The following is a 15,250-nucleotide window of genomic DNA, read 5'->3' as shown; positions in this document are numbered from 1 at the left end:
ACAGACAACATGAACAAATGTGCTGCTAGCCTAGACAACAAAACAAGAGGACAAAGCAGACACAAATATATCCTTCCTTGAAACTATGTATTATACATTTCAGCATTTTATTAATACAATTAACAAGAAATGTAATATCATGTGACATATGAACACTGTGCATCTTTAAATCTATATAGCAGGTGTATAACAGATTACTAAAGTGGATAGTATTCCTTACGTTTTACTGTACATTTAGTTTGCATACATTTGTTTTTAAATCTACTACATTATGGAAGGTTTGCATTGGATAACAGGAAAAATGTTCTATCAAAAATAATTAATATAAATTGTCTGTGATTGGTCTGTTTGGTCTAGGTTTTGATTTCCTATGGGTTTAAGTGCAAATTAATATTATATGACAAATGGAATTTTTTTTTGGTAATTTCAGCAACTCTAATACTTAACATTTTATATAGGGACTAAATATAATAGAGTTGTCAGAATGAAGGTGGTCTTCAACAGCAAAATCCAAAAAGGAGAATGCATGGATATATGATGGGTGTGACATTAACCATCTCAGAATCTACTTACTGTACTTACTTAATCAGTTACTATTTAGGCTTTGACAAAACCTAAGCATATTATTTTGTATTATTCTGCCTATTTACCAGACATTTACTGGTTTAAAAGCAAGCATTACGCTGAACTAATTCAAAATGAGATTCTAGTAACTTCACAGCAGTAGCTGTTGACATATAATGTAGCCTCTAGCCTCTTGACAATTGCTGTGTACAATTGTCTACTACAGGACAAAGTTAAGGGTTTTAGATGGATTGCTCAATTTAAAGTGATATTATAAATGTATATTAGCCAGATTGTGGATAGTTCTGTTTAATCCATATTTTTTAATAAAAGGTCATGGATTTTCCTATTTAGATTTAAATTCCCAGCCTTTCATTTCCATCATACATACATTATTTTAAAACATTTATAAAGATCTTATAAATATAAAGAGTAAGAACTCAAATTACATGTGTCTAACCACTTCAGTCAGCCTTAAAGCAAAGTAATATCTGACCAGAGCAGATAACTTCAAAAAGAGTCTTAATCAACATATGTAAAGTTTATTAAGCTGTGTAGAAATGTGAGTGTCTAATATTTGCTGTATAAACCTTGTGTTGCAAACATATGATTACATATGTCTCATGTGTGGTCAGACATCTGCTTGGATTTGAATCGGGAGTGCCTATTCTGCATACTGACCTACATTACATACAGTGTCTTGCAATGGTGTTCACCCACTACTAAAAATGTCACATTTTGATAAATTACAAATAATGTAAAACATTTTTTTTAATTAACTTAAAAATGATCAAACTAATGATCAAACTTACTGTTATTTGTTAAGGAGGTTGAATGTCACCAAAACTTCCAAATACTATCTATATTGTATGAATTGAAATGTACTGATTGCATAGGTAATCACCCCCCTAAGTCATTACTTGGTGGAAGCACCTGTGTATTACTGCTGGGAGTCTTTTAGGATAGTTTACTACCAGCTTTGCACAGTAGGATGGTGTAATTATTTTGCCCATTCTTCCTCACAAAATTACTCCAATTCTGACAAGTTCATTGGGGATTGTTGATGGACTGCAATCTTTAAGTCTTGCCATACATTTTCTAATGGATTCAAGGCTGAGCTTTGGCTGGCCACTCAAGGACAATCATTTCCTTCATTTTAAACCTTCTTCATTTTAAGTCCAGTGTGGTTTTGGCCTTGGTACATTGAGTTATTGTCCTTCTGAAATGTGATTTGTTCGACCCAGTATTGATTCGTTAGACTGATTTGAACAGATTTTCATCAAGGATTTGCCTATAATTTGTACCATCCATTCTCCCCTCTATCCTGTCCAGCTTCTCAGTCCCTGTTGATGAGAGGCATCCCCATAACATGATGCTGCCACCACCATGCTTGACAGTTAGGATGGTGTTGACTGGGTGATGTGCTGTGTTGGGCTTTTGCCAGGTGTAATGCTTTGAATTTAGACCAAAAGGTTCATTTTTTGTCTTGTCTGACCACAAGACCTCCTGCCACATGTTGGTAATATCATTTACATTGTCCCAAACCCAATATGAGATTTAAGATGGGTCTTTTTCAGTAATGTCTGATTTCTTGCCACTCGCTCACACAGGGCAGCTTTGTGTAGGGACTGGGATATTGTTGATGTGCACCCAAACCAGTGTCCTGGTTGCCCTGGTGCTCAGTTTATAAGAGCAGCTTGATCTGAGTAGTGACTAAGTGGTATGAAGCACATTCCACTTCTTAATGATGGTCTACACCATATTCTGTGACTTTATCTGTAACCTTCTCCTGATCTTTGCTTCTCTACCACTTTATCCCTGACTTAATTAGAAAACTCCCTGGTCTTCATGGTTGGCTTGTCATATCATTTTGTGAGTTGTGGCTTGACATTCAATATTAAACTGAGGAAACTTACAGAAACAGATTAATTTACTCTGAAGTCAAGTTAAACCACTTTGTTTACACAACAGACTATACAACTCATTTTGTAATCTTTCACATCTTTTGAACCTAATCTGATTCAAGGTTTCGGTAGCAAAGGGATTGACTTGGTATGCAATTGAGAAACGTAATTTTCTTTGAAAATCAAACTTATTTACATAATATAAGCATTGTTTTTCAGCTGTATGAGTTTGGTGTAGGTTGTGTAGATTCTGAATATAAAGTACTATTTGAAAGTTTAGTGATTGCAAACTCAAACTTTTGCAAGGCACTGTATACAGGTTTACCACACTTTGCATGACTGCTATGCAGATTCCTTCTTGCACAAATGTATTAACTTAATTAATTGATTTTAAAATTACATTTTAAAAATCATTAAAATTTCACACATTAGGAAAACTGAAACACTACACTAGAAAGATAGATGACTGTTTTTTTAATGTTTAGTTATGTTCAGTAATTTTAAAACTATTCAAATCCAGCGTAGCCAAATTGGTTCAGCCTCATTATTTTAGGTCTAAATACAGAGAGTGAAAATGTTTAAAAGGAACAAAAAAAGTATTATAAGGGCCCCAGAACGTGCCAGAAGTGGAAGTTCTAACGGAAAATATACAATTAAGCAAAAGAGCATCAATCAGTCAGGAGCTAGGAATTACGGCAGATTCAAATACAAATTCCAATAAAAATGGTGAATGTATTGAGTTGTTTATTAATATTATTGTTCATTATCTAACACATTTTCTGATGATGATGATGATGATGATGATGATTATTATTATTATTATTATTATTATTATTATTATTATTATTATTATTATTATTATTATTATTTATATTTCTTGACAGACGCCCTTATCCAGGGCGACTTACAACATAAGTGCAAAAATACAGAGAAGTACAAGGCATCAATCATTACAAATTCAACTTAGCTAAAACATAGCAATTCAAAATAATACATTTTACAATTTACAATTTACACAAGTACAGTAAGAGACTTCATACATCCTGGACGGTGAAAGCTAAGTGCTGTCAAGATGTAGGGTCACAGACGAGGGCTACGGGAAAGGGAGCAAGGAGGAAAACAATCAAGAACGCGAGGAGCATAATAAGCTGAAGTGATTAACACCACATGTATAGTTTGTATTTACTATTTAACTAATTTTCATGATCGTTTTGGCATTTATGAAACCTATTCCCATCAAATGAATATATTTATGACCCCATTTAGCACACATTTTAATTTAATTAAATTCTTCAAGAACCTGTCTCTCGTGCAAAGCAAAGTATACCTAACTCATATAACATGTAATGGTGAGTCCTTAGAAGCAATATTTCTGTATTTATGTGGTCTCCATATCAAAAACACCAATTGTAGAACCAGAGACCCCACAAGAAACAACAAGGAAGCATATCAGGATAGAAATGACAAAGATCAGTTGAATTATAGGACTGTTACCAAAAATACTTATGGAAGAGAATCCACAGAGGTTTTCAAAATCCTGAAGATACAGTCAGTAAGTAAGCCTCCTCTAAGACTAGAACTAGGTGTCAATAAACAGTATTGGAATCAAGCAAATACAGATCAAAGACACTTTTGTCCACAGAGAACCATGGAAAGGGGGATACAGCTACAAACCTGTGTTTTAATTACATACGGGAATTCAAAATAAAAATATAAGTACTAGTAATGCAAAGCAAGGGGTATGTCAAAACGTTAAGTTGAATCACTGCAATTGTACAGTATAATAAATTACTAGATTACAAGTACAGTCTGAACAGATGTGTCTTGAGTAATCGCCAGAAGGAGGTCAGGGTCTCTGCTGTGTTGACTTCAATGGGAAGGTCGTTCCACCACTGAGGAACCAGGGATGAGAATGAGTGGCTCTGTAAGAAGGGGAGTGGGGAGGAGGCAAGGTTAGTCTTCTGGCACAGGAAGACCGCAGTGGTCTGGAGGGGATGTATGGACAGACAAGGGTCTGAAGGTAACTTGGTGCAGTGTGGTCGAGACAGTGGTAGGTGAGGGTCAATGTCTTGAACTGAATGCGTGCCGCTATCGGGAGCCAGTGGAGGGAGCGGAGCAGTGGAGTAGCGTGTGCAAATTTGGGCAGAGAGAATATCGGACAAGCCGCAGAGTTCTGGATGAGCTGGAGTGGCGGGTAGTAGTTGCAGGCAGGCCGGCCAGGAGGGAGTTGCAGTAGTCCAGGCGGGAGAGGACCAGTGACTGGATGAGCAGCTGAGTCGAGTAGTTGGTGAAGAAGGGACGGATTCGGAGTATGTGGCTCAGGAAGAATAGGCAGGTGCGTGTCAGTGTGGTGATGTGCTGAGTGTAGGAGAGCGCAGGATCGAGGGTCACTCCTAGGTTCTTAGCAGAAGAAGAAGGAGAGAGTGTTGTAGTTTCCAAGGGGATTGAGATGGAGGGATCAGCAGAAGATGAGGAGGAGTTGGGAAAAAAGAGGAGATCCGATTTGGAGAGGTTGAGCTTGAGGTGGTGCGAGTGCATCCAGGCAGAGATAGCAGACAAACAGGAACAGATGCGAGAGGGGATGAGAGGGTCAGAGGAGGGAAAAGACAGGAATATCTGGGCATCATTGGTAGGAGATGGTAGAAATGGTAGGAGAAACCATGGGATGTGATGGGGGGGCCCAGGGAGCGAGTGTAGAGAGAGAACAGGAGGGGGCCCTGGACAGAGCCTTGGGGTACGCCTGTGAGGAGAGGTTGAGAGAGAGGCTGAGGTGTGGACGAGGAACCTCACCATGCCACTTGATAGGTCCAGTCGTTGAGGTAGGAGGAGAACCAGGTGAGAGCAGTTCCAGAGATTCCAAGGTCAGTGAGGCAGAAGAGGAGGATGGAGTGATCGACAGTGTCAGATGTTGCAGAGAGGTCAAGGAGGATGAGGACTGAGAAGAGGGAGGCCGCCTGAGCACAATTGAGGAAGTCAGTGACTGCCAAGAGGGCAGTTTCAGTGGAGTGAGCTGTGTGGAAGACAGATTGCAGAGGATCCAGGAGTGAGTGATGAAAAAGAAATGCAGAGAGCTGGCGGTGGACAGCACGCTCGAGGGTCTTTGAGATGAAGGGGAGTAGGGAGACGGGGCTGGAGTTCTGAGGAGAGGTAGGGTAGTATCCTGTAGGTGTCCATGTAACTGAAAAGGACCTGTATTTAATGTCTCAATGATAATAAAAAAGCAACTTACTTTGATATAGTAGTTCAAAATATATAAACCATCTAATTTGTGCTGTAGTTCTGTAGACTTGGTTTTCCCCCAATGAAACAACTCTCGTAAGATGTTTGACCACTGACACTGACTATGTTAAATTACTAAAATGGTATAAGGGTTTTATAGTATAGTATAGTGATAAACCCCCTGCATCTATGGCAAGCCAAATTGTCATTTAGAAATATCTCGAAATACAATTGAAGATATCTTAAATTCAATTGCAGATATCTCAAACTAACTCCATTTCAAGATAGCTCAAATTTATTTGCAATCTGCAGCAATCACTTTAATCCCAGAGCAATCCAACATCTGCATAACTATCATCCCACTCGCCCACTCAATTCAAGATATCTCCAATAGAACAGGAAGTCATTTTAACATATCTCAAAATTAATTCCTGTGAAAATTTCTAGATATCTCAAATAGGACAGGAAGTCAATTTCAAATTCAAATTTAGATTGAGATATCTTGTTTCAATCTCAAATTGGAACTTTAAATGAGATCTCAAATTTACCCCAATTTCAAGATATCTCAAATTGACTTCCTGTCCTTACCATTATTTAGTAAGTTTTTAAGTTTTAAAATGTGCTTATATGATCTGGAAGAGTTCCCCAAGTGTAGTCTTGCAGCAGAAAATTTGGCAATAACTACATCAAGTCAAACCAGGCAATATTATAAATAGTGAAGATGCAGTTAACAATTAAGCCAAGTGCAAGTATAAAAACTGATGTAATAAGGAGTAATTTTAGCAAGCATCAAGGTGGGTACGTGTAAAAGTAAATGACAGGTTTAGTGCCATATTGTCCAGAGAAGCAGGGATACACAGCATACATTTTAAAACTATGTACTGAAAAATGTGTAGCTGTCATCACAGAGAATTAAGATGAGCGTAAACAACACTACATTTAGATGACTTTTCTGTTTGAACATTTCACTTTGTAATTAAACTGTGTGGTAGAATCATACTCAATCTAAAAAAATTATACATTTACTATTTATAGTATTGTGTTTTTGTTCAGCTTCTTTAAGCTACTGCACATGCTCTCCAGTGCTAAATGTTTTAATTATTGTATGCTTAAGTTTAATTTACAAATAGAAGCATTTTTTAAATTCCATATTTCTGAGATGCCAAAATACATTACAGTTGTTGAAAAGGCATACATTTCATGGCATTTTGTAATTTGTAATAAATACTTAAAGCTCTCAGGTAAAGAATTTGGAACACTTTTCAAACAATCCAGCAATTTGATTGATTGATAATTTCAGAATTAGAGAGTTTAAATTTAAATTTAAAATAGTTTAAATTGTGTAATTTAAAACCTAACATTAAAAAGCGAATGATAATAATAATAGCCTAATATTCCCTCTTGTCATTGAGCTGATTTTACCATTCTATCCTTGTTATAGTGGAACGTGGGGATTAAATACTGTCAAGAAGAAGCTGCAGAGCACGTGTATACTGTACAAGTTAGTTTAAAAATAGAATCGATGTTGCCATGGAGATTTAGTGGCTTGGCTGGTGTTAATTTATGTTGCCTAGTGTAGAAATTGAACACCTTAGTACTAATTGCTAGAGATTTTCCAGAAAGGTAGTAGTTCTGTTCACATGTGGTTGATAGTAATTGTAACACTGATGGAACTACTCAGCTGATCTGGTTATGTGAACATTGTTGTAAATTACTTTCTGTAGAAGTTAAACAAACTGAACCAATGGAATAACGTATTTAACGTCTATTAATGTTAATAAACAGCTGTTGACTTTAAAATAATATTCTATTATTTTTCTCCATCTTTAAATGTGAAGATTTATAATGGTACATTGACATCCATTACATCCACACAACAGACACTAACATTAACCAAAGGAGTTACTGAAACATGCTCTGCACATGCATTTTCAATTTACAATGCAGGAGAAACCTTTCAATTAAATATTTTTCTTTCACTGTTGCATTGATCTTTCTATGCTAATTACAGATAAATTATGTTTGGCCTTTCCCCATGTTCATTAAGTTTCTTTTAATACAGCAAAGTATAACTTATGCATAATGCCAGCTGCATCAGCCCTTTACTTTATGTTATTATTTTACCAGCTTCTGCATCACACGTCTCCATCTTTTGTTTTAAATAAACAAGATAAATATGCATGCATATCAGATATAATCAATTTTCAAAACATATTCTATTTATAAAATGTACATTTAAGTATAAAGTATATATTGCCATTCTATATAATCTGCATTTGTTTACTAATTTACTACCCATTTGATAGATTAATTGAATGTTTTTGACATCAGTGTCTTTAACATGTTACAATGAACAATACAAATTCTTCATTATACTGCCAAAATACCACAGGCCTTCAAGAATTTATATACATAGAGAGAACAAAACATTATGAACACCTGCTATTTCGATTAAATAGATGTACGAGGTGAATTCAAGTGAAAGCTATCATCCCTTATTGATGTAACATGCTAAATCCACTTCAATCAGTGTAGATGAAGGGGAGGAGGAGATGGTTTAAAAGAGGATTTTTAAGTCATGACAAAGTTGAGATATGGATTGTATGTATGTGTGCCATTTGAGGGTAAAAGGGCAAGACAAAATATTTAAGTGCCTTTAAACGGGCTCTGGTAGTAGGTGCCAGGCTCTCCGGTTTGAGTGTGTCAAGAACTGCAACGCTGCAGTGATTTTCATGCTCAGTTTCCCATGTGTATCAAGGATGGTCCACCACCCAAAGGACATCCAACCAACAGCAGGCCAGAGGTCAAAAATGTCTCACTGATGAAAGAGGCCAAAGGAGGCTTACACGAATTGTGCAGAGCAACAGACAGTGCAGTACAACATTGGTGCCAAACGACCCCTAAAATAATGCACAGCTAGTCGTACCTTGACACAAGTGGGGTATGGCTGAAGACCTAACAGAGAGGACTTCAGAGGGAACAGAGTTCCACTACATTCAGCAAAACACAATAAATGGTGGTTGCAGTGGGCTAAGGAACCAAAACACACTAGGCATTGGAGGATTGCAAAAACAGTGCCTGGTCTGTTGAATTCCAATTCTTTCTATCCATCTGCTAATGGATGTTTTCAGCAGGATAATGCCCCATGCCACAAAGCTAGGTTTGTCCAGGATTGGTTCCACAAACATGAGAGTGAATTGTGCCTGCCCAGTCACCACATCTCAGTTCCAATGAACATCTGTGGGATGAGATGGGACGAGCTATTCAGAGTAGAGATCCACTACCAGCCAGCTTGTCACCACTGTGGGAAGCATTGGAGTGAACCCTGTGGAACGCTTTCAACACCTTGTATCCACACCCCCATGAATCTGTTCTGAGAGCAAAAGTGGGTGCAACTCAATATTAGGAAGGTGTTCTTGATGTTTTGTACACTCTGTGTCTGAGTATATATAACTACATACATTTTCTGGAGAACAAAATGCATTGCTGATTCAAGAAAAGCTTCTTAGGTCTTTTTGTTGTTTTGTTTTTTGTTTCAAGTATTATTTCCTTATATAACTGAACAGACAGAAGTAATTTAATTAGCAATTCATCCTAATTCGAAATAAATATAACAAAGTGTATCAGGTAATGTACAAGTAACCTTTTTCTTTTTGTGTGCATGCGACTGCATGTGAAGTTAGAAAGCATAGACCACAACAGTATTTGTTTCATTCATTATCTCAATGTAATTTTGTAAGAGCAGATGATTAAGTTAGACTTTATGGTCTAAAGTATTTCCATGTGTAGGACATAATCAGCATTGTATGTTTTTAAAGCAATTGGGATGAAAGGACAGTTTGAAGGTTTCTTTGGGACTCTAGGGATGCCAAGTTTACTTTCTTCCATTTATCAATTTTCAATAACCGATTTATACAGTACAGGGACACGTTGAGCCAGAGCCTAAACCTGCAAGCACAAGACGCAAGGCAGCATATACCCTGGATGGCTCACATACACACACACACCTACCCACCCCCATAACAGAGCACTTTACAGTAGCTAATCAACCTAAGGAGCATATCTTTGTAATATGGTGACTGGACCACCCAGCGAGATCCCACACGGCCCCAGGAAGAACATCCAAACTCCACACAGGCAGACACACAAGGCTGAGATCAAACCTGGGTCCCACATCTGAGGCAGTAGTTCTAACCACTGCACCACCAGGTTCAGTTAGATTAAATTACAAGAATTACTACATATTGTACCATAATACTGACTTATGCCCCCACCCAACTAATAAAATAAATAAGCTGAAACTACACTTCACATGAATTGCACTAGTGGGTAGTAGGTAATCACACTCTTTCTGGATGAAGTGAACACTATGAGGATTAACAAATAACACAGCACTATTAGCCTTATCCAATCTAAAATAAAAAATAAAAAACAACCCAACCCAACATTTACTCCAGAGTTTTGCAGCTATAAATATTTACATATTTTTACTAAGTCATGTGCAAAGTCAAATATGATTTTATGATATGATGACAAGTGGTTGTGAGAAAATTGTTTTTAGGATTTAAGAAAACTTAGTGTCTGCAGAAAACATCTAGAGCAGCATTTTAGGGCAAGATGTATTTAAAGGGCCTTTCACAGCTTAGCATTAATGTGGATCGTTGTGCAGTTCAGTTTGTTTGGAGCGATATGTGAAACTTCTGTTAGTGACGTAATCTGCCCATATGAAAGTAAACACATTCTGATTCACTTGGAAATTAAGCGCTCATTGAACAAACAGTGAAACAAGCTGTGGAAGTGATGTACTTTCCATGGATCTTCTCAGCCTTGTCGCTACAAATTATTACCTGACAGTGCGGTCTTTGCGAAATGTCTTCGCAAGGGATGACCTGAAGTTTCAGAGAAACTGAATCATCACTTGATGTATGGGCCGATGTGCACATCCCAGAACAACTGGAAAAAAATTAACAAAAATGCAAAGATTTTTCATGTGTTCTCTGAGGGTTACAGGACATTACAGCAAAACAAAGACCGTGATGACATCACCGCGCAGACAATAACATCGATTGCCAAATACAGTGCAGTTCCAACACTTACATAATATTCTTTTAACAATGACATTTTTATTGAACTTGTTCTGACTCTATCCTTGATATCCCAGTTATACCCCTCTGCTGCAATATGACTTAACAACTGTTGTTAAACAAAACAAACTGCATCTAACATGACACAAACCAGGAATTCACCAGGAATGTATTATTATTATTATTATTATTATTATTATTATAACATTATAGTGAAAACTTGTTGGGTGTTAAAAGGCTTAATGTGCTGTGATGGGGATGCCCTTTATAGGATAAGTGCTCTTATTGTTGGCGCAGTGTTGGCACTCTGCTGTATTTGTTAAGCATTGTTTTTGTCTGCACTATAAGAAGAAGGATCTTGAAAGAAGCCCTTCACAGTGCTGAACAAAAAGAAAGTAAAAAAAAATAGACAAACCTATATTAAAATGAAAGATAATGTAAAATATTCGACATTTTAGATTTGTATTTTTTTCCAGTCAGAACTTCCACTCATGTAAACTGCAAGAGAAATGAGCGCATTTGGAAAAGTGCATGTGAGACCAACAGAAGTCTGGTCCGCATGAAGCTGTAAGTGGATTATACAAATGAACTTGAATTCACTTTCAAAGAAATTCAAGTTCAATTACATGTTCCTGGTGTGAAACAAACCAAACCTAAACTGAAATAATTAGTTTGCAAGTAAACCATGATTCAAATTATTTCCATGTGGACTAGGTGTGGAAGTGCCTTAAGATTGACCTAAATCTGTAAAATATGTGAAGGAAAATGGAAAGGTAACTTTTGCCATTGAAACTGTTGTATATATTTTAAATTCACATCCTTACTTGCATTTACTAGCCAGAGCAGTTGCTGTCTTCAGCTACAGCTGGTATAAAATATTTATCAAAAAGCCATTCAGTTTTCACTCAAGCCTTTTCAAAGACTCTTCTTTCTTTGGCTGACAGACCTCTGGTTTTATCACTAAATGGTTCCATCGCAGGCCTGCATCCATGATTTATTTAAGGACTGTAACTTAAAAATTAAATAAGTGCTTTAAAATCAGTTTTTCAAGCTTGTATACCATGGCAATCTGATACAAAATTTGACAAATATTCTTGTTGGTGGCTTTTTCTTTTATAGATGATTCTTGCTTCTACTTCAGATAAAGCTCTCCTTTTAATTTGATTGGGTTGATATTTTGACTCGGTTGAGGCCTTAAAGTGAAAGGGCAAAGAGAGCTGTACTTACACATTTTGTTCTATACAGTATGTTGTTTAACATCTTCACAAACCTATACAAAATAGGTTTATTTGACTTTAACGCTACACAGTAACTACTTATAGGTTTGTTTATTTACTAATTTGTTAAAATAATAAAAATCACATAATGCGTTTATCTACACATCTGTTTCCATTTTAATGATTTATTTTTAAATACTCTTGCTAGTTCTATTCTTCTAACAATAACCAGATACTTACTAAAATGTAAGGTATAAATGTATACATATTTGTCAATGAATGTAAGAAAATATTTGAGCACAAAAATGGTCACAGTGAACAAACAAAATGCATTTGCTCAATAATACTGATGATAATAATAATACTAATAATATTACTACTAATAGTAAATATAACTGCAAGCACAAATTATCGTGGCCTAAGAAGCATTGCATAGTAGTATACACACATATAACAATATGTGTAATAGTGCATTTTTTTTATGTATAATACACAATAGAGCAGTAAGTGCATGGAAAGTGAAAACAAGATCTTGGGACCTTGGGGGAACCTGTTGACTGCACTCATTTTGTCTCCACCATACACATGTCATGCATGTAAAAGCTAATCCATGCTTTTGTCTTCTCCAGACTTGATTATTATAATGCAGTCCTTGCTGGTGTTCCTGAAAATGCTCTTAGCAATTTGGTGGACACATAATAATAATAATAATAATAATAATAATAATAATAATAATAATAATAATAATAATAATAATAATGTTAGTTATAACAATATTTATTTACTTCAGAAAGAGTGAAGAAAACTAAATAAATTAATCCAAGGAGGTCAGGTGTTCTGGGGATTTTGTTTATCTTAAAATACTTTATTTTATTTAGTTTCTCTGAAGATCACATATATAAAATGTGGAAGGCTTCACTGAAACATATTTCAGCCAGAGGAATCTCCAGGGAGGCTTGCTTTTGACATACAGCTTGCTTTAGTTTTCTGATTTCCACCTTTAATTGCAATTCTTTGACATCTTGTAAAAGGTCACTGGAAATAACTTTGGAGCTATTGAATATAGATAGAACCCTAGAGAACAGTTCAATTTGAGAACAAAATGGAACCTTAATGCCTCAAAAAAAAAAAATGCAATACTTCCAGTGAAAACTATTAAATGTCTATGGAGACACTGCTGATTTGTGCACCACTACATATGATACAGTAACAGTTTTATTTTGTGAATTTTACATTGAGACATCCCAGAGTGCTGTACTGAATTAAACAAGAAACAAGAAAGTGCACACACCAGTTCATAAAAGCATGTTCCTAAAAGGCTTTCAGTTTAATTATAAAATATTGTTAAGGATAATGTGTTAGGCTCAAAGAGAAACTATGAAACCAAGTTTTAAAGGAATCATATTCAACTTTTTTATTTTTGTTAATTCTGCAGACATGACCTTTAAAAGCTGGTATATTTGGAAGAAGAAAAAATCTGATCATTTGTCTGATAATTATATCTGGCTTTCTAAATTATGGTGACACCTGCATCCTTTTTAAACCCTACTTAAAAAGGTAAGATATACATAAACCATGTATGTATGTAAAAGTCTATTACCCTTTTCAAAAGAAAAAACTAAACAGTTTATGCCTAAACACTTTCCATTGTAAAAGAGTTTACATTAATTTCTTAGTCAGAGGCCTGGATACAAACCTGAGGTAAGGCAATGGAAAAGAAGCATGTGAGAATCAGCAGCTGATTATGCAGCTAATTTAATCAGGTGGATAAATTATGAGAGTAAGTGAGTTACTATGGCTCCAGTGATTCATATTAAATCATATAAATTATGTAGCCATAATTGGTCTTTGCAAGGAAGGATGCTGTGTCAGTACAACTGCAGTTAGGACAAAGTAATAGATACAGAAAAGTGGTAGATATTCAAACAAAAACAGCAAGGCTTAAAGAAGAACAAAGAGAAAAGTGATTTCACTTTATCTGCTGAAAAACATCAAATAGCTGGTTGTGATGGGGAGAGCTGCAGTGTGGATGGCTTTGTTCAGTTGAGGAACGCATCAAAAACACATAGAATGAACACTAGAGTTATAACAATTGGTCAAATATGCAATTAAAATTAGTGTTAATGGCACATGAAACACTGTCTGAACTCTTCAGCTCCAAAAGGAAACTGTAAATGTGAAAAACATACTTTGGCTGGTGGTGTACATTAATGGGTTATGTTTTCTATCAATACTAAGTGTCTGATTTTATTCCTCTGGTGATACAAGTAAATAAAGCCGGCTCTGCCATGCAGTGAGATATCAGAAGCTTTGCGGGTATGACTCTAAGGGAAGATGACACTTTTTCGGCCTTTCTAATGTTCCGCTGTCTGCTCTTCTGAAATGAGCTGCAGAGTAGGTGTGTGTGGGAGTGTATTCATACACACAATGTAGCTATTTTGCAAGCTTATCTTTTCTTAATTAGAGCAGGGGAAATTAAAATATTTACATAATAATGGAAAGTTAAATTCTGCATTTAATGCTATTCTTGCAACTGCATTAATGTATAAACCATGCTTATAGAGCTGATCTATGGTCATCATTAGAAGGAATTCAACAATATTCTAAATTGGAAAGCTTAAAATCAAGTTCTATCCCCCACCTTTTTTACATTTTCTTTTGAGAAGGGTAATAAGCTGTAACACCCTCACAAGGTTCCTTTTTCAAATCTGGGCCAGCAGGGAATGAGGGGAGTGATACAGAATACCAAAACAACCGAACAGTATATGTAGTATTTTAACTCATACTGTGCTTTATGAAATCTTCTCATTGGCAAAAAATTGTCATATTCAACATCATCAATCATGTAGAGTGTATGCAGGCTATCAGATTCAACACATTTTAAAAGCCACAGTTATTGTTGCTATAACAAGCATTTCAAAATCAATATAAACCTCATAGAAATCAACAAAGACATTATAAAAACAGATCCAAATGAGGGTTAATAGAAACATTATAGCAAAGGATTACTGCTTTCACCATTTCCAAAGTTCAAGTCCTTAATCAGTACAGTCACTGAACAGATCTTAACCTTACAGACAGTTCATTTTCTTTATTACTTTCTTACTGCATTTACAGTGGCTGGTTTTAGGACATTATAGTCTATCTGAAAAAAATAGTATGACACAGACCCCAGTTTCATGTAAAGGAAGGTTCACTTTATTTTGAAAGACTAGTGAATACCATGAATACAATTTTTTACGCATTTAGATGGTAATATATG

The sequence above is a fragment of the Amia ocellicauda genome, chromosome 1 (genome assembly GCF_036373705.1).
Source record: "Amia ocellicauda isolate fAmiCal2 chromosome 1, fAmiCal2.hap1, whole genome shotgun sequence".
NCBI classification, from domain to species: domain Eukaryota; kingdom Metazoa; phylum Chordata; class Actinopteri; order Amiiformes; family Amiidae; genus Amia; species Amia ocellicauda.
Note: the sequence above shows the minus strand (reverse complement) of the source record.